Raw genomic sequence first — 21405 nt, 5'->3', positions numbered from 1 at the left:
TTGAAAGGGTTGTAGTTATAAATATGAATGCATTTGCTTATATTTATAATAGAGATTCTTTAGAATTGTCCAACGTTATCCATGGGTAGCCCGAATATGTGTAGATTGGGTTCGTTTTCCCATATGCTTTGTTCTGGATCTGATGCATAATTTCGGCAGTGCCTCCCTATTGTTCTCTGGATACACATCCTCTCTGTTTATTGAAGAGACGTGTATCAGGAGAACAACGGGGAGGTGGTGCAATAATTTTGCGTTAGATCCACAACAGAGCATGGGAAAACGAACCCAATCTACACATACCCGGGTGGGATTAGGACCTATCATTACCTATTAGCGTGTAGGTTGCATGGACGTAATAAAAATGGCAAACTTGATTAAATGATGAATATATATGCTAAATTATATATAAATATATTTCTTGTGTCTTTAGTTGCTAGGCAAGATGAGTGATCGTGCGTGGATATATACCGGTCACGGTAGGCATAAAGGGATGACGAAAGAATGGTTTCTAAAAACCAAGGAATTTGTGAAAGCCTCGTTTGCAAATGGCTAGGAAAGAAACTATTTCCCGTGTCCTGGATGCGACAACTATAAAAAGACAACATACACTGTAATGATTAAACACTTGCACAAAAGGGGTTTTAAGCCTAATTACACGGTGTGGACATTTCATGGTGAGTCTATACAATGCACCAGAGCTGAGGTGGTCCATCGTCGCACCGACGAGCATGGTATCGGGATCGAAGACATGGTGCAAGACTTTGATGATGCTCGGGATTCGGAAGATGAGATGGAGGAATCTGCAAAGGCCTTCTATGGAATGTTGGAGTCTTCAAAACATCCTCTCCATGAGCACACTGAGCTTTGTCAGCTGGATGCAATTGCACAAGTAATGGCTCTAAAGGCTCAGTTCAACTTGGGAAGAGAATGCTACGACGAGATGATGACACTATTTGGACGCTTCCTCCCAAAGGCCATGTCATGCCTGCAAACCTGTACCAGTCGGAAAAAATACTTCGTGTACTTAAGATGCCCTATGAGAAGATAGATTCATGTGATAAAGGATGGGTCTTATTTAGGAAGGAGTATGCACACTTGGACTATTGTGACAATTACGATTCTTGCAGGTATCTTTTGGTAGAAAACGACATGGGTGAGAAGAGGCAGACCAAAATCGCAGTTAGTGTTCTTCGGTATATGCCAATCGTACCAACGCTTCAACGTCTTTTCATGGTCGAAGAGATAGCCAGACAGATGACCTGGCACAAATTGGGAAAAAGAACCAAACTAGATGCGGATGGGAATAAGATGGCGGTACACACATCGGATGGGGAAACGTGGAAACATTTCAATGGATTGCATCAGGATAAAGCGGCAGATCCAAGGAATCCTCGAGCCTGCGTCGCCACGGATGGTTTTAATCCATTCGGCATGACGGCAACCCAATAAAGTTGTTGGCCTGTATTTGTTATTCTACACAATCTCCCCCCGGACAGATTATGCAACGAAAGAACATATTTCTGACATTGATAATTCCAGCGCCCAATTATCCGGGGAAGAATATGAATGTGTACTTGCAGCCGCTTAAGGATGAATTGGAAAAAGCTTGGAATAATGGGGTCAAGACATACGATGCCGCTAGAAAATAAAACTTCAAAATGCATGTGTGGTACATGTACTCTATGCATGACTTGCCGGCGTATGCACTATTCTCTCGATGGTGTGTGCATGGAAGGTTCCTGTGGCCCCCAATGCAAGGCAACTCTTCAGTTTCATTGGTTGCAGGAGGGTCGGAAGTATTCTTGCTGTGACTTGCATAGACAGTTCCTGGATCCTGACCATCAGTTCAGAAAAGACAAGAAGAACTTTACCAGAGGTGAAGTTGTCAAAAACTTGGCAGCACCTGCGTTGAGAGGCCAACAGATCATGGGTCAATTAAACACCCTCGAGCTTGATCCAGAGTGTCCAGTGTATTTCAAGGGGTATAATTCAAAACACGCCTCGACTCACAAGCCATGCTTCTAGGATCTGCCTTACTTCAAAGACCTCCTTCTTCCCCACAATGTCGACATGATGCACACTAAAATGAATATCGGACATGCTATTTTTGGTACATTGTTCGACATAGATGGGAAGACAAAGGATAATACTAAGGCTAGAGTCGATCAAGAGACACTATGTCATAGACCGTTACAACACATGCGAGAAGGAAAAGGAAAGCAGAAGTGGTCGAAGCCAAAGGCCTGGTTCAATCTTGGAAGGCCAACCGTGAGGGAAATTATCTTGTGGGTCAAAATGCACTTGATGTTCCACGATGGGTATGCAATGAATCTAAAGACACTCCTGAAATTCATAAAAGGGTGCAATCACGGACGGCAAAGGCTTTGCCGTCGGTCAGCTGACGGCAAAGTAGACGGCAAAAAAAATCCGGTGAAGAGGTTCTTTGCCGTGTGCATTCTCAAAGAGGACGGCAAAGAATCTTTTCCATGAGGGGGAAGACGGCAAAATAAATGGGACGTCACATATTTCAACGTCCCCGTTAAGTGTTAACGGCAGGCCTCCTCTGTTTGCCGTCTGCCTTCCCCCCTTTGCCATGTGGGGGCAGACGGCAAAGAGGGGAGGAGAGGGGGCAGATTCCCCCCTTTGCCGTCTGCCTTCCCCCCTTTGCCATGTGGGGGCAGACGACAAAGAGGGGGAGAGAGAGGGGGCAGATTCCCCCATTTGCCGTCTGCCTTCCCCCCTTTGCCATGTGGGGCTGACGGCAAAGAGGGGAGAGAGAGGGGGCAGATTCCCCCCTTTATCGTCTGCCTTCCCCCCTTTGCCATGTGGGGGCAGACGGCAAAGAGGGGAACCAGCCCCTTTTTTATTTTTATTTTTTTATATCCAGCATTTTTAACAATAATCAGGATATATATATATATATATATATATATATATATTTCACATAAATAAATTTCTTTCCGTACTCATAACCATATTAAAATAACCTCTTATATCCAGCTTTCAAGTTGCATCTGTACCAAACCATATATTACACCAGTTTCATCCCCGTGCATACAAAGTTTCATATATTCATATACTACAATAGTTTCAATACAACCCATGGTACAAGAAATCATCTTCAAGCATTCCATCAATATTTTCCAAGCTTCCCGTGAAGTGAAGGTAATCTGCAAAATGACAAATAAGAAAGTTAGAAGAATAATACTAGATGAAGTAGTGTATATATAGGTTATTTCAGAGAGAAATTAGCTAAGTATAGACCATTTCGGAGCTAACTAAGCTAATTATGTCTTTTGGGTGGAACCCTAGCTAACTATAGGTCGTTTCGGAGATAACTTGGTTAAAATAGGTCATTCCGGAGCAAACAATTCTTATTAAGACATTTTTGATCTAGCTAGGCTAATTATAGGCCATTTAATACCTAAGTTAGGGGTAATAGGTCATGTTGCAGCTACGTAAGCCTTATTATGTCATTTAGGAGAGAACTTAGCGAACTATAGGTCATGTATTATTGAATAGACCGTTTAGGAGCTAATTAAGCTAATCATGTCATTTCGTAGGATAATTAGCCAATTTAGCCTTTCTTGGATGAGTCTAAGCTACGTAAAAGAAGAGAAAGAGAAGAAGAAGTAAAAGAAGAAGAAGGAGGAGAAGGAGGAGAAGGAGAAGGAAGAGGAGAAGAAGAAGAAAAGAAGAAGGAGAAGGAGGAAGAAGGAGGAAGAAGAAGGAGAAGGAGAAGGAGGAACAAGGAGGAAGAAGAAGGAGAAGGAGGAGCTCCTTCTCTTTCTTCTCCTACTTCTTCTCCTTCTTCTTATCCTCCTCCGTCTCCTTCTTCTTCTCCTCTTCTTCTTCTTCATTCCTTTCATTTTTCCTCTTTCTTCTCCTCTTGTCCCCTTCTTCTGTCTAAATTGGCTAAGAATGCCTTTTTGGAGCTAATTATGTCATTTCGAGGATAATTAGCTAAGTATAGGTCATGTTTTATTAAATAGACCATTTAGGAGCTAACTAAGCTAATTATGTCATGTAGATGGATAATTAGCCAATTTAGCCTTTCTTGGATAAGTCTAAGCTACGTAGAAGAAGAGAAAGAGCAGAAGAAGTAAAAGAAGGAGGAGGAGGATGAGGAGGAGGAGGAGGAGAAAGAAGAGGAGAAGAAGAAGAAAAGAAGAAGTAGAAGGAGAAGGAGGAAGGAGGAAGAAGAAGGAGAAGGAGGTCCTTCTCCTTCTTCTCCTCCTTCTTCTCCTTCTTCTTATCCTCCTCCCTCTCCTTCTTCTTCTTCTCCTCTTATTCTTCTTCCTTCCTTTCATTTTTCCTCTTTCTTCTCCTCTTGTCCCCTTCTTCGGGCTAAATTGGCTAAGAATTCCTTTTTCGAGCTAATTATGTCATTTCGAGGACAATTAGCTAAGTATAGGTCATTTTTTATTAAATAGGTCATTTTGGAGCTAACTAAGCTAATTATGTCATTTAGATGGATAATTAGCCAATTTTGTCTTTCTTGGATGAGTCTAAGCTACGTAGAAGAAGAGAAAGAGAAGAAGAAGTAAAAGAAGGAGGAGAAGGAGGAGTAGGAGAAGGAGAAGGCGAGGAGAAGAAGAAGAAAAGAAGAAGGAGAAGGAGAAGGAGGAAGAAGGAGGAAGAAGAAGGAGTAGGAGGATATCCTTCTCCTTCTTCTACTCTTTCTCCTTCTTCTTATCCTCCTCCCTCTCCTTCTTCTTCTTCTCCTCTTCTTCTTCTTCCTTCCTTTCATTTTTCCTCTTTCTTCTCCTCTTGTCCCCTTCTTCGGACTAAATTGGCTAAGAATGCCTTTTTGGAGCTAATTATGTCATTTTGAGGATATTTAGCTAAGTATAGGTCATTTTTTATTAAATAGGTCATTTTGGAGCTAACTAAGCTAATTATGTCATTTAGATGGATAATTATCCAATTTAGCCTTTCTTGGATGAGTCTAAGCTACGTAGAAGAAGAGAAAGAGAAGAAGAAGTAAAAGAAGGAGGAGGAGTAGGAGGAGGAGAAGGAGAAGGAGAAGGAGAGGAGAAGAGGAAGAAAAGAAGAAGGAGAAGGAGAAGGAGGAAGAAGGAGGAAGAAGAAGGAGAAGGATGAGCTCCTTCTCCTTCTTCTCCTCCTTCTCCTTCTTCTTATCCTCCTCCCTCTCCTGCTTCTTCTCCTCTTCTTCTTCTTCCTTCCTTTCATTTTTCCTATTTCTTCTCCTCTTGTCCCCTTCTTCGGGCTAAATTGGCTATGAATGCCTTTTTGGAGCTAATTATGTCATTTTGAGGATAATTAGCTAAGTATAGGTCATTTTTTATTAAATAGGTCATTTTGGAGCTGCTAAGCTAATTATGTCATTTAGATGGATAATTAGCCAATTTAGCCTTTCTTGGATGAGTCTAAGCTACGTAGAAGAAGAGAAAGAGAAGAAGAAGTAAAAGAAGGAGGAGGAGTAGGAGGAGGAGGAGAAGGAGAAGGAGAGGAGAAGAAGAAGAAAAGAAGAAGGAGAAGGAGAAGGACGAAGAAGGAGGAAGAAGAAGGAGAAGGAGGAGCTCCTTCTCCTTCTTCTGATCCTCCTCCCTCTTCTTCTTCTTCTCCTCCTCTACTTCTTCCTTCCTTTCATTTTTCCTCTTTCTTCTCCTCTTGTCCCCTTCTTCGGGGTAAATTTGCTAAGAATGCCTTTTTGGAGCTAATTATGTCATTTCGAGGATAATTAGCTAAGTATAGGTCATTTTTTATTAAATAGGTCATTTTGGAGCTAACTAAGCTAATTCTGTCATTTAGATGGATAATTAGCCAATTTAGCCTTTCTTGGATGAGTCTAAGCTAGGTAGAAGAAGAGAAAGAGAAGAAGAAGTAAAAGAAGGGGGAGGAGGAGGAGGGGAAGGAGAAGGAGAGGAGACGAAGAAGAAAAGAAGAAGGAGAAGGAGAAGGAGGAAGAAGGAGGAAGAAGAAGGAGAAGGAGGGGCTCCTTCTCCTTCTTCTTATCCTCTTCCCTCTCGTTCTTCTTCTTCTCCTCTTCTTCTTCTTCCTTCCTTTCATTTTTCCTCTTTCTTCTCCTCTTGTCCCCTTCTTCGGGCTAAATTGGCTAAGAATGCCTTTTTGGAGCTAATTATGTCATTTCGAGGATAATTAGCTAAGTATAGGTCATTTTTTATTAAATAGGTCATTTTGGAGCTAACTAAGCTAATTATGTCATTTAGACGAATAATTAGCCAATTTAGCCTTTCTTGGATGAGTCTAAGCTACGTAGAATAAGAGAAAGAGAAGAAGAAGTAAAAGAAGGAGGAGGAGGAGGAGGAGGAGAAGGAGAAGGAAGAGGGTTAGAAGAAGAAAAGAAGAAGGAGAAGGAGAAGGAGGAAGAAGGAGGACGAAGAAGGAGAAGGAGGAGCTCCTTCTCCTTCTTCTCCTCCTTCTTCTCCTTCTTCTTATCCTCCTCCCTCTCCTTCTTCTTCTTCTCCTCTTCTTCTTCTTCCTTCCCTTCTTCGGGCTAAATTGGCTAAGCTAATTATGTCATTTAGACGGAAGTCTAGCTATCTTTTATTAAAACACTAGAAATAACATACCTAAGTTAGGGTGAAGCACGGTGGCTCTGGCTTGTTTCACCTGGAGAAGGCTGCCCTGGAGAAGGCTCGACTATAGAAGGGTCGTGCGATGCGTTTCGGGAGATATTCTGCACCAAACATCGTTTGCAATGTGTAGTTAGCATGAGGACACTCTTAAGATCACTGCACTGAAATGAAACTAACCATCCCCGCCACGTTAATGACTGGCATCGGCGGAGGGACTTGGCTGCTTTTCTCGCACATAGACTGTACATTTGGTTTCGACAAGTCAAACTTTTTATTTATTAATGAAACGGACATTCAAATGCAAGATTTGAAATAACATGAAGAAGAAACTTACCACGAAGAGCTCGTATATGGCCCTGTTAGACGCATCATTCCGTGCCCTCTCCGGCTCCATCAATGTAGTCGTCCTCTCCTCCAGCTCCCTAATTTCCTTATCCTTCTCCGCTATAGCCGCCTGCATTGCCTCTCTCTCTTTCTGAATAGCAGCCTGCAACACAACTCATTGTTAGCAATGTAATCATATTGGTTCCAACGCACAACATAAAGCGGAAAGATAGTTGAGTCCATTAAACTAACCTCGATGGCGAGCTCGACTGGCCGTGGACGACGTGTTATCTCCGGACAAGAGCTCGTTTGGCGTGCCTTTATCTGCCAGAGAGTGCTAGGACAACGTATAAGGCCGTCTCCAATGGCGATCGAGCCATGGGGCCTCCCGTTGCCAGCTATCATCACCAGCTCTGGATCAATAGGCCCCTCGCTCGGGTTGAAGTCCTCCCCTTTCCTCGTCTTCCCGTGATCTCTGTACTTAACGAGCTTGTCGTGGGAGGAGATGTTGGTGAAGTTTTCTGGATGCTTGAGGTAAGACTCAGAGAATGCCTTGACCTTCTTGTACGAGGTAGTATGGGCCATCGCATACATGTCGTACATCTGTGGCGCCTCCGTATTATTGTGACGCGCCTAAAAGAGAGAGAGGAAAATTGTATTGGTAAAGGGCTCAAGATAGCATTAAGAATGAATTGCATGAGGCATGAAGCAAACCACATACCGAGTTCTCGCCAAATTGGATTAAGTTGACGCTCCCTTGATAGTGTGGCACGCCAACCATTTTGCCACGCCTCTCCTTGGCGTTGTTGTGGCTGGCCTCCCACGTTTCGGAGCACCACTGATCCACCAAGGCCTCCCAACAATCCATCTTATCCACGTTTCGGGGCACCGAAGTTAATAAAGAGAAATTTGAGTGCGTAAGAACCAAATCAAGGAAACTAACTACAAAGCCTTAATAATATGTAATTACCTTCATGTAATGCTCCTTCTCCATCTTAGCATCACGGCACTTCGCCTTGTCAATCCTAATACGCTGTGTGGCATAGTAGTCCCGAACAGCCTGCACCCGAGCCTCGTGCCGAAAGTTTTGAAGTTGGTGGCGACATTCGGTTTCGATAACCTTTGCCGCGTCCTCCTCGTATCCCTCCTCACACCTGTAGAAGGTCTGCAAGCGAGACAACACCGATTAGTACAATAAATAGCTATGGTTGATTTATAACTGTGTGAAAGAGAAATTACCCAGAACTTTTGGATCACCATGTCCGCCCTCGTGTCACACAAAACACCGTCGATCTGCATCTCCGGCGGGGCCGGGGCACCCAAGTAGTGCTCCCAGGTCATTCCTACCTCTCGCTCCCGACCGGGCAACGTAACAAACCCTGGGAAGTTTTGATGGCAAAGAACTCCAAGGACGTTGTTGGGCTTGCGGACACCCTTGGCAACAATCCAACCCCTATAGTATGACAAATTAGAGAAAAAACATTAGATATTTGAGAAAACGCGAAGGCAAAAGGTTAAATAAGAGTAAATTAACTTACTTGTCCCCATTTGGCCTAATCTACCAGCTCTGCTTGGGGGTCGCTGGCACGAGCGGGAGCCCCGAACTACCACGCTGGTAGACGGTAGCCCCCTCACCCAGATCCTCGTCGCTACCAGCATGGCCACTTGGCTCAGGCCAGGTATCCCACTGGGTCTCTTGGGACGTACCCTCATCCCTGCTTTGCTCCGTAGTCGCCTGGAAGGAAGCCTCTGGGACATGAGACTCGGGGGTCGAAGGCTCGTCGACCTGAGGCTCGTCGACCCGAGGCTCATGAACCGGAGACCGTGTAGCCTCCACCTCAGACGAATCCACCCTAGAAGTCCTGTGCTCAGGGCAATCAGCTTGGGGTGGTGGCGGAAACCGTGTAGCCCTACCTCTCCCGCGGCAATGTGTACCTTTAGTACAACATAAATACCAACATGAGTAATAAAATGTATATGAATACCAATATGCATACAACATGAGTACAACATAAATACCAACATGAATACAACGTGTACCTTTAGTGCCTCTCGGCTTCGCGGGGGGTCGACCTCCTCTCACGGGGGGCGCTCCTTGCATAGTAGAGAGCAACACTCTCTGAAGAGGCGAGGCAGGAATACATCCCATAAATACCATCCCATCACCCGCCGACGAAGAAGCAGCCGTGGAGTGCTTTTGACCCTTTCCCACCATCTTTCAACACCTGTCATGACAAAGAGTAAATGAAATTAGTACAACATAAATACCAACAGGAGTAATAAAATGTATATAATTTAAGTGTATCATCGTCATAAATACCAACATGACTAATAAAAATTGAATACCTAACATGAACTCAGAATTTATATATAGTATAATAGTTGAATACCTGACATGAACTAATAACAATCGTCCTCGTCTATATATGCTTCGGGGTCAATAAATGCATCATGATCATCACTATCATCAATAAATGCATCATCTTCATCACTATCACGAAGAACATGTGGAAGGCCACCATTATGTAATCGGTCAAGAAGTGATAGGTCATCCGCAGCAGTAACCTCTTCTTGTTCCAGCTCTTCATGTTCGGGCTCAGGGGTTAAGACGGATTCACTGTCGCTGTCTACTTCAATGTCCTGGGGTGAAGTAGAGCGGTTCTTGAAACGTTTCTTGGACATACGTGTTTCTTGGAAGAATTCTCCTTCATATGTGTCTGGGTTAATGTGAGGTTCGTAGTCCTCTTCATTGAGGGTAGGTGGTCTAAAATGTGGTGGCACTTCATAAAGGACATCCCAACCTTTGAGATTTGGATCAGTTTGGCAGGCCCACGGTAGATAGAAAACTTGTGTCGCCTGTTGAGCCGTAATATAGACATCGGGAACATCTAAGTGGGTGTTTTGGTTGATTTCGACTAGTCTTATATGTTCATGAGTCCTTCTAGTCTCCCTCATCTCAAACCAATAACATTTGAAGACTACGACGGTCGGTGGGTTTTCACCATAGAATAGAAGTTCATAAATTGCTTCAACTCTTCCATAATATTCGGTGTCTCCTTCACCGATAGCAGAGACAGAACAATTTGTAGTCTTTAGGTCGGGCATAGATAGTTCTTTGCCAACGGTACGAAAGTGATACCCGTTGATGTTGTATTTGTCAAATGAACGGACCTTATAGTCAAAACCATTAGCGACTTGTCTCAACTCGGCGTCCATAGACTTTGCATCAGCCTACAAGTTTAATACCAAACAATGGATGCATTAGCCGCAAATTAGACCAATAAATCAAATGGGCCCTTAATGGTAATTAATTACCCTTTGCTTGAACCAAGACATGAAACCGGGATAGTCGCCTCCATGCTTTGCGAGAAGCTCATACTCTTCGACGGAATCCTTTTCGATGACCGCTCCATCCGAGAATTCGGCGACGTATCGACTATATCAAATATCCGGGAATAAGAGTAGTTCAAAGCAATTAGAAGTTGCGGAACAATAAATTACCGAGAACTTACTCGATGTACGGCCGCACTTCTGTTAGGTTGGTGAATATATACAATGAAATGGTCCGCCATTCTTCGACATCCAACGATTTCCCTTTCGAAGCACCGGATGGTGCGAGCTTACCTTTGAATAGGCTGAGGTTGGATCGAACTTTTTCTCGATCGCCATCATTGTACCGAGGCTTCGGGTTATGCAAATGATGATTTTTGGCTTCGTAGTGTGCTGTCACAAAGTTTGCCGCCTCCTCAGTAATGAATGCCTCGACCATCGATGCTTCAATTCTACGTTTATTTTTGCACTTAGCTCGAAGCGTCTTCTGCATCCTCTCAGTTGAGTAGCACCATCGATTTTGAACGGGACCCCCCATTCTTGCCTCGGTCGGGAGATGCAAAATAAAATGTTGCATTGGATTAAAGAAGCCTGGTGGAAAGATATTTTCTAATTTGCAGATCAACTCTGGCTCCAACTCTTCCATTTCATCTAGCACGCCAGACGATACTTCTTTCACACAAAGAGAACGGAAGAAATAGCTCAGCTCTGCCAGTACTAGCCATTCATCCTCAGGGATAAAGCCACGCAACTTCACCGGCATTACCCGCTCAATCCATATGTGCCAATCGTGACTCTTGAGCCCAAATATTTTCAATTTCTCAAGACTTGCTCCCCTCTTTAGATTCGCAACATACCCATCGGGGAACATCAACCGCATTTTCACCCACAATAGCATTTCCCTCATAGCTGGCCTTTCAAGATTGAACCATGCCTTTGGCTTCGCTATGCTTTGCTTTCCTTTCCGTTGTCACAAGTTTTGCAACGGTCTATCACATAGAGCCTCCAGGTCGATTCTAGCCTTGGGATTATCTTTTGACTTCCCCTCTATGCCGAACAATGTACCAAAAATGGCCTCCGCAATATTCTTTTCAGTGTGCATCACGTCAATGTTGTGTGGGCAAAGGAGGTCTTTGAAGTAAGGGAGATCCCATAAGCATGACTTGTGAGTCCAGGCGTGTTCCGTATTATACCCTTTGAAGTATCCAGGATGCAAAGGATCAGGCTCGAGAGCGTTTAACTGATCAAGGGTTTGTTGGCATGTCAACGCAGCTGGTGCAGTGTTTTTGACAACTCTACCTTTGATGAAATTCTTCTTGTCTTTTCTGAACTTGTGGTCAGGATCCAGGAATTGTCTATGCATGTCGAAGCAAGAATACTTGCGACCAGCCTGCAGCCAACGGAACTGAAGAGCTGCCTTGCATGTGGTGCACGGGAACCTTCCATGCACACACCAGCCAACGAATAGCGCAAGCGACGGATAATCATGCGTCGAGTACATGTACCACACATGCATTTTGAAATTTGTTTTGGTAGCCGCGTCGTAGGTCTTGATACCATTATCCCAGGCTTCTTGCAACTCATCCTTAAGCGGCTGCAGGTACACATTCATATTCTTCCCCGGATAGTTGGGCCCTGGAATTATCAACGTCAGGAAAATGTTCTTTCTTTTCATAATCTCTCCGGGTGGCAAATTTAGTGGAATGACAAATACAGGCCAACAACTCTATTGTGATGCCGTCATACCATACACATTGAACCCATCCGTGCTGATGGCAACTCTAGGTTGCCTTGGATCTTCCGATTTATCCTTATGTAATGCATCGAAGTGCCTCCACGCAAAACCATCTGAAGTGTGTACCAGCATCTTGTTCCCATCCGCATCTAGTTCGGTTCTTTTGCCCAATTTGTGCCATGTCATCTATCTGGCCGTCTCTTCGACCATGAAAATACGTTGAAGTCTTGGTACGATTGGCAGATATCGAAGAACACTAATGGGGATTTTGGTCTGATTCTTCTCACCCTTGTCGTTGTTTACCACAATATACGTGGAAGAATTGCAAATGGGGCAATAGTTCAAGGCCGCATACTCAAGCCTAAATAAGGCACATCCATTCTCACAGGCATGTATCTTCTCATAGGGCATCTTAAGTACACGGAGGATTTTCTCTGACTGGTACAGGTTTGCAGGCAGTACATGGCCTTTGGGTAGATAGCGTCCAAATATCGTCATCATCGCGTCGTAGCATTCTCTGCCTAGGTTGAATTGAGCCTTCAGAGCTATTACTTGTGCGATGGCATCCAGCTGACAAAGCTCAGTCTGCTCGTGGAGAGGACATTTTGAAGACTCCAGCATTTCATAGAAGGCCTTTGCAGATTCCTCCATCTCATCGTCCGAATCATGAGCATCATCAAAGTCTTGCACCATGTCTTCAATCCCGGTACCATGCTCGTCGGTGCGACGACGAATCACCTCAGCTCTGGCACGTTGGTCATACTCACCATGAAAAGTCCACACATTATAATTAGGCGTAAAACCCCACTTCTGCAGGTGTTTACCCATTTCAAACTCTGTCTGCTTTTTCCAGTTGTCGCAGTTGGGACAGGGGCACCATGTTTTATGCTGGCCATTTGCAAATGCGGCTCTCACAAACCCCCTGGTCTTTGTTAACCATTCATGGGTCATGTCTTTCTGACTAGGGTGACTAGTGTACATCCAAGCATGATCACTAATGTTGCCTAGCTACCTATGGGGGCACAAGAAGTAAATATATAATTCATCATCTATATTCATACGCTAATCAAGTTCGACAGTTTTATTACGTCCATGCAACCTAGACGATAATAGGTAAAGATAGGTCCTAATCCCACCCGAGTGTGTGTAGACTGGGTTCGTTTTCCCATGCTCTGCTCCAGATGCGACGCAGAATTTCGGCAGCACCTCCCCGCTGTTCTCCTGATACACGTCTCGGCAATAAGCAGAGAGGATGTGTACCTGGAGAACAACAGGGGAGGCACTGACGAAATTCCGCATCAGATCCGGAGCACAGCATACGGGAAAACAAACCCAATCTACACATACCCGGGCTGTCCATGGATAATGTTGGACAATTCGAAAGGATGGCGGTTATAAATATGCAAAGAAATGCATATTTATAGATGTCGCCCTTTCGAACGGGAGACGCATACTGGTCACGCATACTCATGATTGAAGAAATCTATAGCTAGCAAGTTTCATCGGCACGAAGACCGGGATAGAGCAAATTAAGGGGGTAGGAGGAGAAGTCATTTGTGCTCTCCAACAAACGCAAGGGCGGAGCTCGTCCAACACATGTGGAGGTCGTCGAACAACTGCACATTGAAATTCACCCGATCAACACAAATATGATGTTTTTATAATTCACATAATCGGCAAATATGTGACCTAACTCATAATTTACAAAATTATGACCCCGTCGGCTTAGTGGCGTCGATGGTCGGTGGTGTCGGGTGTCGGTGGCGTCGATGGTCGGTGGTGTCGGGTGTCGGTGGCATCGGCGGTCGGGGGTTAGTTGTGTCGGTGGTCGGGGGTTAGTGTTGTCGGGGGTCGAGGATCACTTGCGTCGGGGGTTGGGGTCTCTTTGGTCAACAAGAGACCGAAGAGGTGTCGGGGGTCAGGGGTTGGGGGTCAATGGTGTCGGGGGTCGGGGGTAGGGGGTCGGGGTCGAGGGTCAGGGGCGTCGGGGGTCGAGGGTCGAGGCTCAGTGGCGTCGGGATTCGACGGTCAGTGGCGTCGGGCGTCGGGGGTCGAGGGTCGAGGGTCAGTGGCTTTTGGAGTCGAGGGCCAATGGCGTCGGGCATCAGGGGTCAGGGGTTAGTGGAGTCGTGGGTAGGGAGTCGGGGGTCGGGGGTCAGTGGTGTCGGGCGTCGGGGGTCGGGAGTCGGGTCTCAGTGGCGTCGGAGGTCGGGGGTCGAGGGTCGGGGGTTGGTGGCGTCGGGCGTCGGGGGTCGTCGGTCGGGGGTCGGGGGTCGGGGTCCGTTTCTTTCTTCTTCTCCTCTCTCCTCTTCTTCTTCTTCTTCTTGATCATCATATTATTATTCTTCTTCTTCTTTCTCCTCCTCCTCCTCCTCTTCTTCTTCTTTCTTTTATCTTTCTCCTCCTTTCCTCTTTCTTCTTCTTCTTCTTCTTCCTTTTTCTTCTAGTTCATTATTCTCTTATTTTCTTCTAAGTTTTTTTTCTATCTGTTTTTTTCTTCTCTATCTACTTTTTCTACCTAATAAACTAACTATCTAATTTCACATAAAAAACGGAAAAAAACTAACTATCCAATTTAACAGAAAAAATAGAAAATAAACTAACTATCTAAATTAACTATCTAATTTAAAAGAAAAAACAGAAAATAAAGACAAAAAGAAAAAAAACTTACCTACTGTGGGAGGAGGGCAGTGGGAGGAGGGGAGGGCGAGCTTCGGCCCTGGGCGGCGGGGAGGAGGTGCGCGGGGAGGTGGGGAGGGCGAGCTCCGGTCGTGGGCGGCGGTGGTGGGCCGGAGCGGTTCCGGTGGTTGTGGTCGCGGCGCTTGGGTGGGTAGAGCACGAGGAGGAGGGCCGCAGGGAGGAGGGACGCGGGGAGGAGGGGAGCGGGGAGCTCCAGTCATGGGCGGTGGCGGTGGGCCGGAGCAACTAAGGTGGTGGTGGCGGCGGCGCTGGAGTGGGCAGGGGCGCGCGCGAGAGAGGCAGGAGATCGAGGGGAGTGGGGGTGGGGGCTGGGTGCCGTTAGGGGAGCGGGGGTGGGGGCTAGGTGCCGTTAGGGGGAGCGCCCCTTTGCCGTCTGCAGAAGCTGGGAGGCAGACAACAAAGGGGTGGGTGGGGTGGGGCGGGCTTCGGCTGTTAGGGTGGCGCCCCTTTGCCGTCTGCGTGCTCTTTGCCGTCCTCCTCTAGGGCCTTTGCCAAGCGTCAGTAGACGGCAAAGAGGTGGCCTACGACAAATAAAACCTTTGCCATCAGCAACCTCTTTGCCGTCTGCTTTGTACCAACTGACGGCAAAGAGGATCTTAGCCATGCGTCAGCAGACGGCAAAGGCATGGCAGACGGCAAATTTCTCAATTCTAGTAGTGAGAGGTGAGCGAGTCTTGAAAAATTAAAAATCTTTGGTCTCAAGAGTCATGATTAGCACATATTGCTAGACGGGTAATGCAGGTGATGTTACGTGGCTTTATTCCTGAGAATGAATGTCTAGTACTGGCGGAGCTGAGCTATTTCTTCCGTGTTCTTTGTGCCAAAGAGTTGTCGCCTCGCGTGGTAGATGACTGGAGGAGTTTGCACCGGAGTTGTTGTGCAAGTTAGAGAAGATCTTTCCGCCGGGTTCTTTAATCCAATGAAGCATTTGATTTTACATCTACCGACCGAGGCAATAATGGGTGGGCCCGTGCAAAATCGTTGGTGTTATGCAAGTGAGAGGATGCAGAAGACGCTTCGAGCTAAATGTAAAAAGAATCGTAGAATTGAAGCATCGACGGCTGAGCCATTTACTACTGAGGAGGTGGCAAACTTTGTGACAGCAAACTACGAAGCCAAAAATCATCATTTGCATAATTCGAAGCCTCGGCACAATGATGCAGACCCTAAAAAAGGTGGGTCCAACCTCAGCCTATTCAAAGGGAAGCTCGCACCAGCCGGTGCTTCGAAACCAATAACGTTGGATGTCGAAGAATGGCGGAACATTTTGTTGTATGTCTTCAACGACCTAACAGAAGTGCGGCCGTACATCGTGTGAGTTCTCGACACATTTTCCCGTAATTTCTAATTCATTTGAACTGCTCTTATTCCCGGATATTTCAACCAGCCATTACGTCGCCAAATTCTCGGATGGAGCGGTGATCGAAAATGATTCCATCGAAGAGTATGAGCTTCTGTCAAAGACAGGAGGCGGCTATCCCGGTTTCATCTCTTCGTTCAATCAAATGGTAATTATCAATAATGGACAATTTCATTTCTTTATCTAACTTGCGGCTAATGCAACAATCGTTTTGTATTAAACTTGTAGGCTTATTCAGAGTCTATGGACGCCGAATTGAGACAAGTCCCTAATGGTTTTGACAATAAGGTCCGTTCATTTGAGAAATACAACATCAACGGGTATCTCTTTCGTACCATTGGCAAAGAGCTATCTATGCCCGACCGGAAATCTACAAATTGTGGTGTCTCTGCTATCGGCGAAGGTGTTATCGAGTATTATGGAAGAGTTGAAGCAATTTATGAACTTCAATTCTATGGTGAAAATCCACCGAACGTCGTAGTCTTCAAATGTTATTGGTTCCACCCAAAGGAGACTAGAAAGACTCATGAACATATAGGACTAGTCGAAATCAATCCAAACACCCATTCAGATGTTCCCGATGTCTATATTACGGCTCAACATGCGACCCAAGTTATGTATCTACCGTGGGCATGCACAACGGATAAGAATCTGGAAGGTTGGTATGTTGTTTATGAAGTGCCGCCAAATGTCAGACCACCTCTCCCAAATGAACAGGATTATGAACCTCACATTAACCCACACACATATGATGGAGAATTCTTCCAAGAAACACCTCTTTCCAAGAAACATTCCAAGAACCGTCGTGCTTCACCCAAGAACATGGAAGTAGACAGCGACAATGAATCCAACTCCACCCCTGAGCCGGAACTAGAAGACCTGGAACTCGTAGAGGTTACTGATGCGGATGTCCTGTCAATGCTTCAACGATTAAAGAAAGGCCTCTCACAAATTCACGCCGTTGAACCCGACGAGCACGTCATTCATGAAGACATGCGTGATAGTGATGATGATGATGCATTTATTGATGATGATTATTAGTTTGTAAGATTCACAACTTAAATTATATATATTTTAATCTTTATTATTCATGTACATATTATTATTCATGTCAGTTATTCAAATTTTTTATGTTGTACTAATTTCTTTTAATCTTTATCATGGCAGGTCACCAGGTGTTGAAAGATGGTGGGCGCTGGTCCAGAGCGCTCGACGGGTTCTTCCTAGCCGCCCCGTACGAGGGGTGGTACTTCCCTTCCACCCCTATGTCTTCGTAGAGCCTTGGCAGACAGTCTGTCGACACCACCCGTGGGTTCTTCTTTGTCGGCGGCATTGCCCACTGGGAGAGGTGTTGGTCGGGTAGGCAAGAAGGGGAAGGGTACAGGGAGAGGTGGGGACCGCGGAAGATCCAGGAGGACTGTTGAGCCGTCCTCTCCACCACCACCAACTCATTCACCCGAGCATAGGACTACTATGGTCGACCCGTTTGCGGAGGAGGCTACTGGAATCTGGTGCAAGAGCCTGGTGTTGATGGGCATTCGTCCCATGAGACTCCGGTCCAGGATCAGCCTCGGGTCGAGGTGCATTCGTCCCACGAGACTATGGTTCCGGAGGCTTCACCCGACGTGGAGGGGCCCTGATGGGAGACCTGGCCTGATCGGACCGAGTTGCCGGATTGGACCGAGGGTCCGGGTGGCTCAGGGGGCGGGGATGGCGGGGATGAGCTTACGGATAGTGAGGGCGATGGGCAGGTGGACGGGGCCACCGTGTACAAGCGTTGTAGTACACGTCTCCCGGTCGTTCCGACTACCCGGGAGCAGAGGCCGGTGATTAAACCAGAAGGAGATAGGTAAGTACATTTACTTTTTTTTAGCTTTTGCCTGCAAGTTTGTTCAAATACCTAATGCGTTGACCTTATCATAGTGCAGGGGATGGGTACACCCTCTTGAAGTCCGCAGGACGAATTCCGTCCTTGGTGTGCTTTGCCGGACAAATTTCCCGGGGTTTGTCACGTTGCCTGGTGAGGGTCAGGTTCCTACACTAGGATTTTCCTGGGAGCACTGCCAGGCTGCGCAGGCCCCGCCGGAGGAGATTATAGATGGTGTCTTGTGCCACACGAGGGCCGGGATGGTGATCAAGAGCTTTTGGGTAAATTATCCTTTTAGACAATCTAAAATTAACAATATAGCTAATTATTGTACTAATTGGTGTTTTCACGTTTGATTGCAGACCTTCTATAGGTGTGAGGATGGATATGAGGAGGAGGCGGCGAGGGTTCTCGAGGCCGAGTGTAGGCGGTTACTACAGAACTTACGCCACGAGGCTCGGCCGCAGGCTATTTGAGATTACTACGCCACGCGTGGCATTAAGAAGCAGAAGAAGGATTGCCGCAGAATGTTTCTGAAGAAGGAGCAATACATGAAGGTAATTACCTATTCTTAAGTCCTTCTATGTAGTTTTCTTGATTTCATTCATAGGCGTAGCGCTCAAAATTCTTTCTAATAACTTACACGTGCCCCGAGATGGTGTGCGGATAAGATGGATTGTTGGGAGGCGTTGGTTGATGAGTGGTGCACGGGCAGCTGGCGAGCCGTCCACGAGAATGCGAAGGATCGGTGTAGCCAAATGGTTGGTGTGCCACACCATCAAGGCAGCGCCAGCTTACTTCAGTTCGGACGAAACTGGGTATGTGATTTGCTTCATGATTCATGCAATTCATTCTTCATGCTAATATTTTGTTTCTCTCTTTTAGGCGTATCACAATAAGATGGAGATGCCACACTTGTACGACCTTTATGGCATGGCCCATACTGCCTCGTACAAGAAGGCGAAGGCATTCTCTGAGTCTGACCTGGATGATCCCAATAACTTCACCAACATATCATCCCACCACAAGCTCGTGGCATACAGGGACGCGAGGAAGGCTACGAAAGGGGATGATATCTGGTGGCTGGAGGCCCCATGGCTCGACAGCCATTGGAGATGGGATAATACATTGTCCACTCACTCTCTCGGAAATCAAGGCGCGCCAGTCGAGCAGCTGTCCTGAGATAACGCGTCGTCCACGGCCGGTCGATCTTGCCATCGAGGTTAGTTGTACGGACTAAGAACACTTTCATCCATTTCATTATGTGTGTCACCATAGATCATTACTATGGTAACGAGGAATGGTGTTTCAGGCTGCTCTTCAGAAAGAGAGATTGGCAAACTAGGCTGCTATTGAGAAAGAGAGATTGGCAAGTCAGGCTGCTCTTGATGAGAGGGCCCAGACCATGGCACGATTGATTGAGGAGGAGAGGTCCTAGAATGAGGCAGGTCAACGGGCCCTGTACAAGCTTTTTCTGGTAAGTTTTTTTTCACATTAGCCAAGTAATGTGTGTAATGTCTGTTTCATTACTAACTAATACGACCCACTCTTCAGGGTTTGTGCGAGAAGAGCGGTCAAGTCCCTCCGCCGATGCCCGTCTTCTCTTCGATTGGCATGGTGAGTTTCATTATAAACTAGTATTAATAATTGAGTTCCATCATGCTAACTGAGACATTGCAAAATATATATTCTGCAGAATAACTCCCGATCGGCATCGCACGACCCTTCTCCAGGTGTTTCTCCTCCTTGATGACCACTACGGTAAGTTTCTCTTCTCCTCTTTCATATTCTCCTTGCCTTAAATTTCCCCAACAATGACATAATTAACCCATTTAGCTCCAAAAACAATAGTTAGCTAATTTAGCTCCAAGAAGAGGAGAAGAGGAGAAGAAATAGGAAAAATGAAAAGAAAGAAGAAGAAGAAGAAGAAGAGAAGAAGAAGGAGGAGGAGGAGGAGGAGGAGAAGGAGGAGAAGGCCTAGGACCTTCTAGTCCTTTTCCTCCCCCTCCTTCTCCTCCTTCTTTATTTCTTCTTCTTCTCCTCCTCCTCCTCTTTCATATTCTCCTTGCCTTAATTTCCCCAACAATGACATAATTAGCCCATTTAGCTCCAAAATGCCATAATAAGCTCAAAATGGCATAAGAACCTTGGTTAGCTTGTGTTCCTCTAAAATGGGATAATTAGCCCACTTAGCTCCACAAAGACATAGTTAGATAATTTAGCTCCAAGAAGAGGAGAAGAGGAGAAATGAAAAGGAAGAACAAAAAGAAGAAGAGAAAGACAAGAGAAGGAGAAGAAGAAGAAGGAGGAGGAGAAGAAGGAGAAGGAGGAGGAGGAGGAGGAGGCGAAGGAGGAGAAGGCCAAGGACCTTCTAGTCCTTCTCCTCTTCCTCCTCCTTCTCCTCCTTCTTGATTTCTTCTTCTTCTCCTCCTCCTCCTCCTCTTTCTTCTCCTCTTTCATATTCTCCTTGCCTTAATTTCCCCAACAATGACATAATTAGCCCATTTAGCTCCAAAATGCCATAATAACCTCAAAATGGCATAAGAACCTTGGTTAGCTCATTAATATTATATACTTAGCTTGTTTTCCTCTAAAATGGAATAATTACACATTTAGCTCCAAAAAGACATAGTTAGCTAATTTATCTCCAAGAAGAGGAGAAGAGGAGAAGAAATAGGAAAAATGCAAAGAAAGAAGAAGAAGAAGAAGAGAAGAAGGAGAAGGAGGAGGAGGAGGAGGAGGAGAAGGAGGAGAAGGCCAAGGACCTTCTAGTCCTTCTCCTCCTCCTCCTACTTCTCCTCCTTCTTCTTTATTTCTTCTTCTTCTCCTCCTCCTCCTCTTTCTTCTCCTCTTTTATATTCTCCTTGCCTTAATTTCCCCCAACAATGACATAATTAGCCAATTTAGCTCCTAAAAGACATTATAAGCTCAAAATGGCATAAGAACCTTGGTTAGCTCATTAATATTATAGACTTAGCTTGTTTTCCTCTATAATGACATAACTAGCCCATTTAGCTCCAAAAAGACATAGTTAGCTAATTTAGTTGCAAGAAGAGGAGAAGAGGAGAAATGAAAAGAAGGAAGAAGAAGAAGAAGAGAAGAAGAAGAGAAGGAGAAGGAGAAGCAGAAGAAGAAGAAGGAGGAGGAGAAGAAGAGAAGAAGAAGGAGAAGGAGGAGAAGAAGGAGAAGGAGCCCTCCTTCTTCTCCTTATTCTTCTCTCCTCCTTCTTCTCCTCCTTCTTCTCCTTCTTCTTCTCTTCTTCTTTTTTCTTCTTCTCCTCCTCCTTCTCCTTCTCCTTCCCCTCCTCCTCCTCCTTCTCCTCCTCCTTCTTGTTTTTCCTCTCCTTGTTCTCTTCTTGCTTCTTCTCTTTCTTCTTCAATTTAGCTTATTTGTCATATATATGTTGTTCTTATTCTTCTTCTGACTTTCTTATTCCCATTTTCCAGATTGGATGTACTACATGCATGGAAGCTGGCATTGGAGTGCTTTAGTTTCCGTTTTTATTTGAGTTGATGAACAATGTGGA

Source organism: Hordeum vulgare, chromosome 1H (genome assembly GCF_904849725.1).
Source record: "Hordeum vulgare subsp. vulgare chromosome 1H, MorexV3_pseudomolecules_assembly, whole genome shotgun sequence".
NCBI lineage: Eukaryota > Viridiplantae > Streptophyta > Magnoliopsida > Poales > Poaceae > Hordeum > Hordeum vulgare.
The sequence above is the reverse complement of the archived record's forward strand: the minus strand, read 5'-3'. Positions refer to the sequence as shown.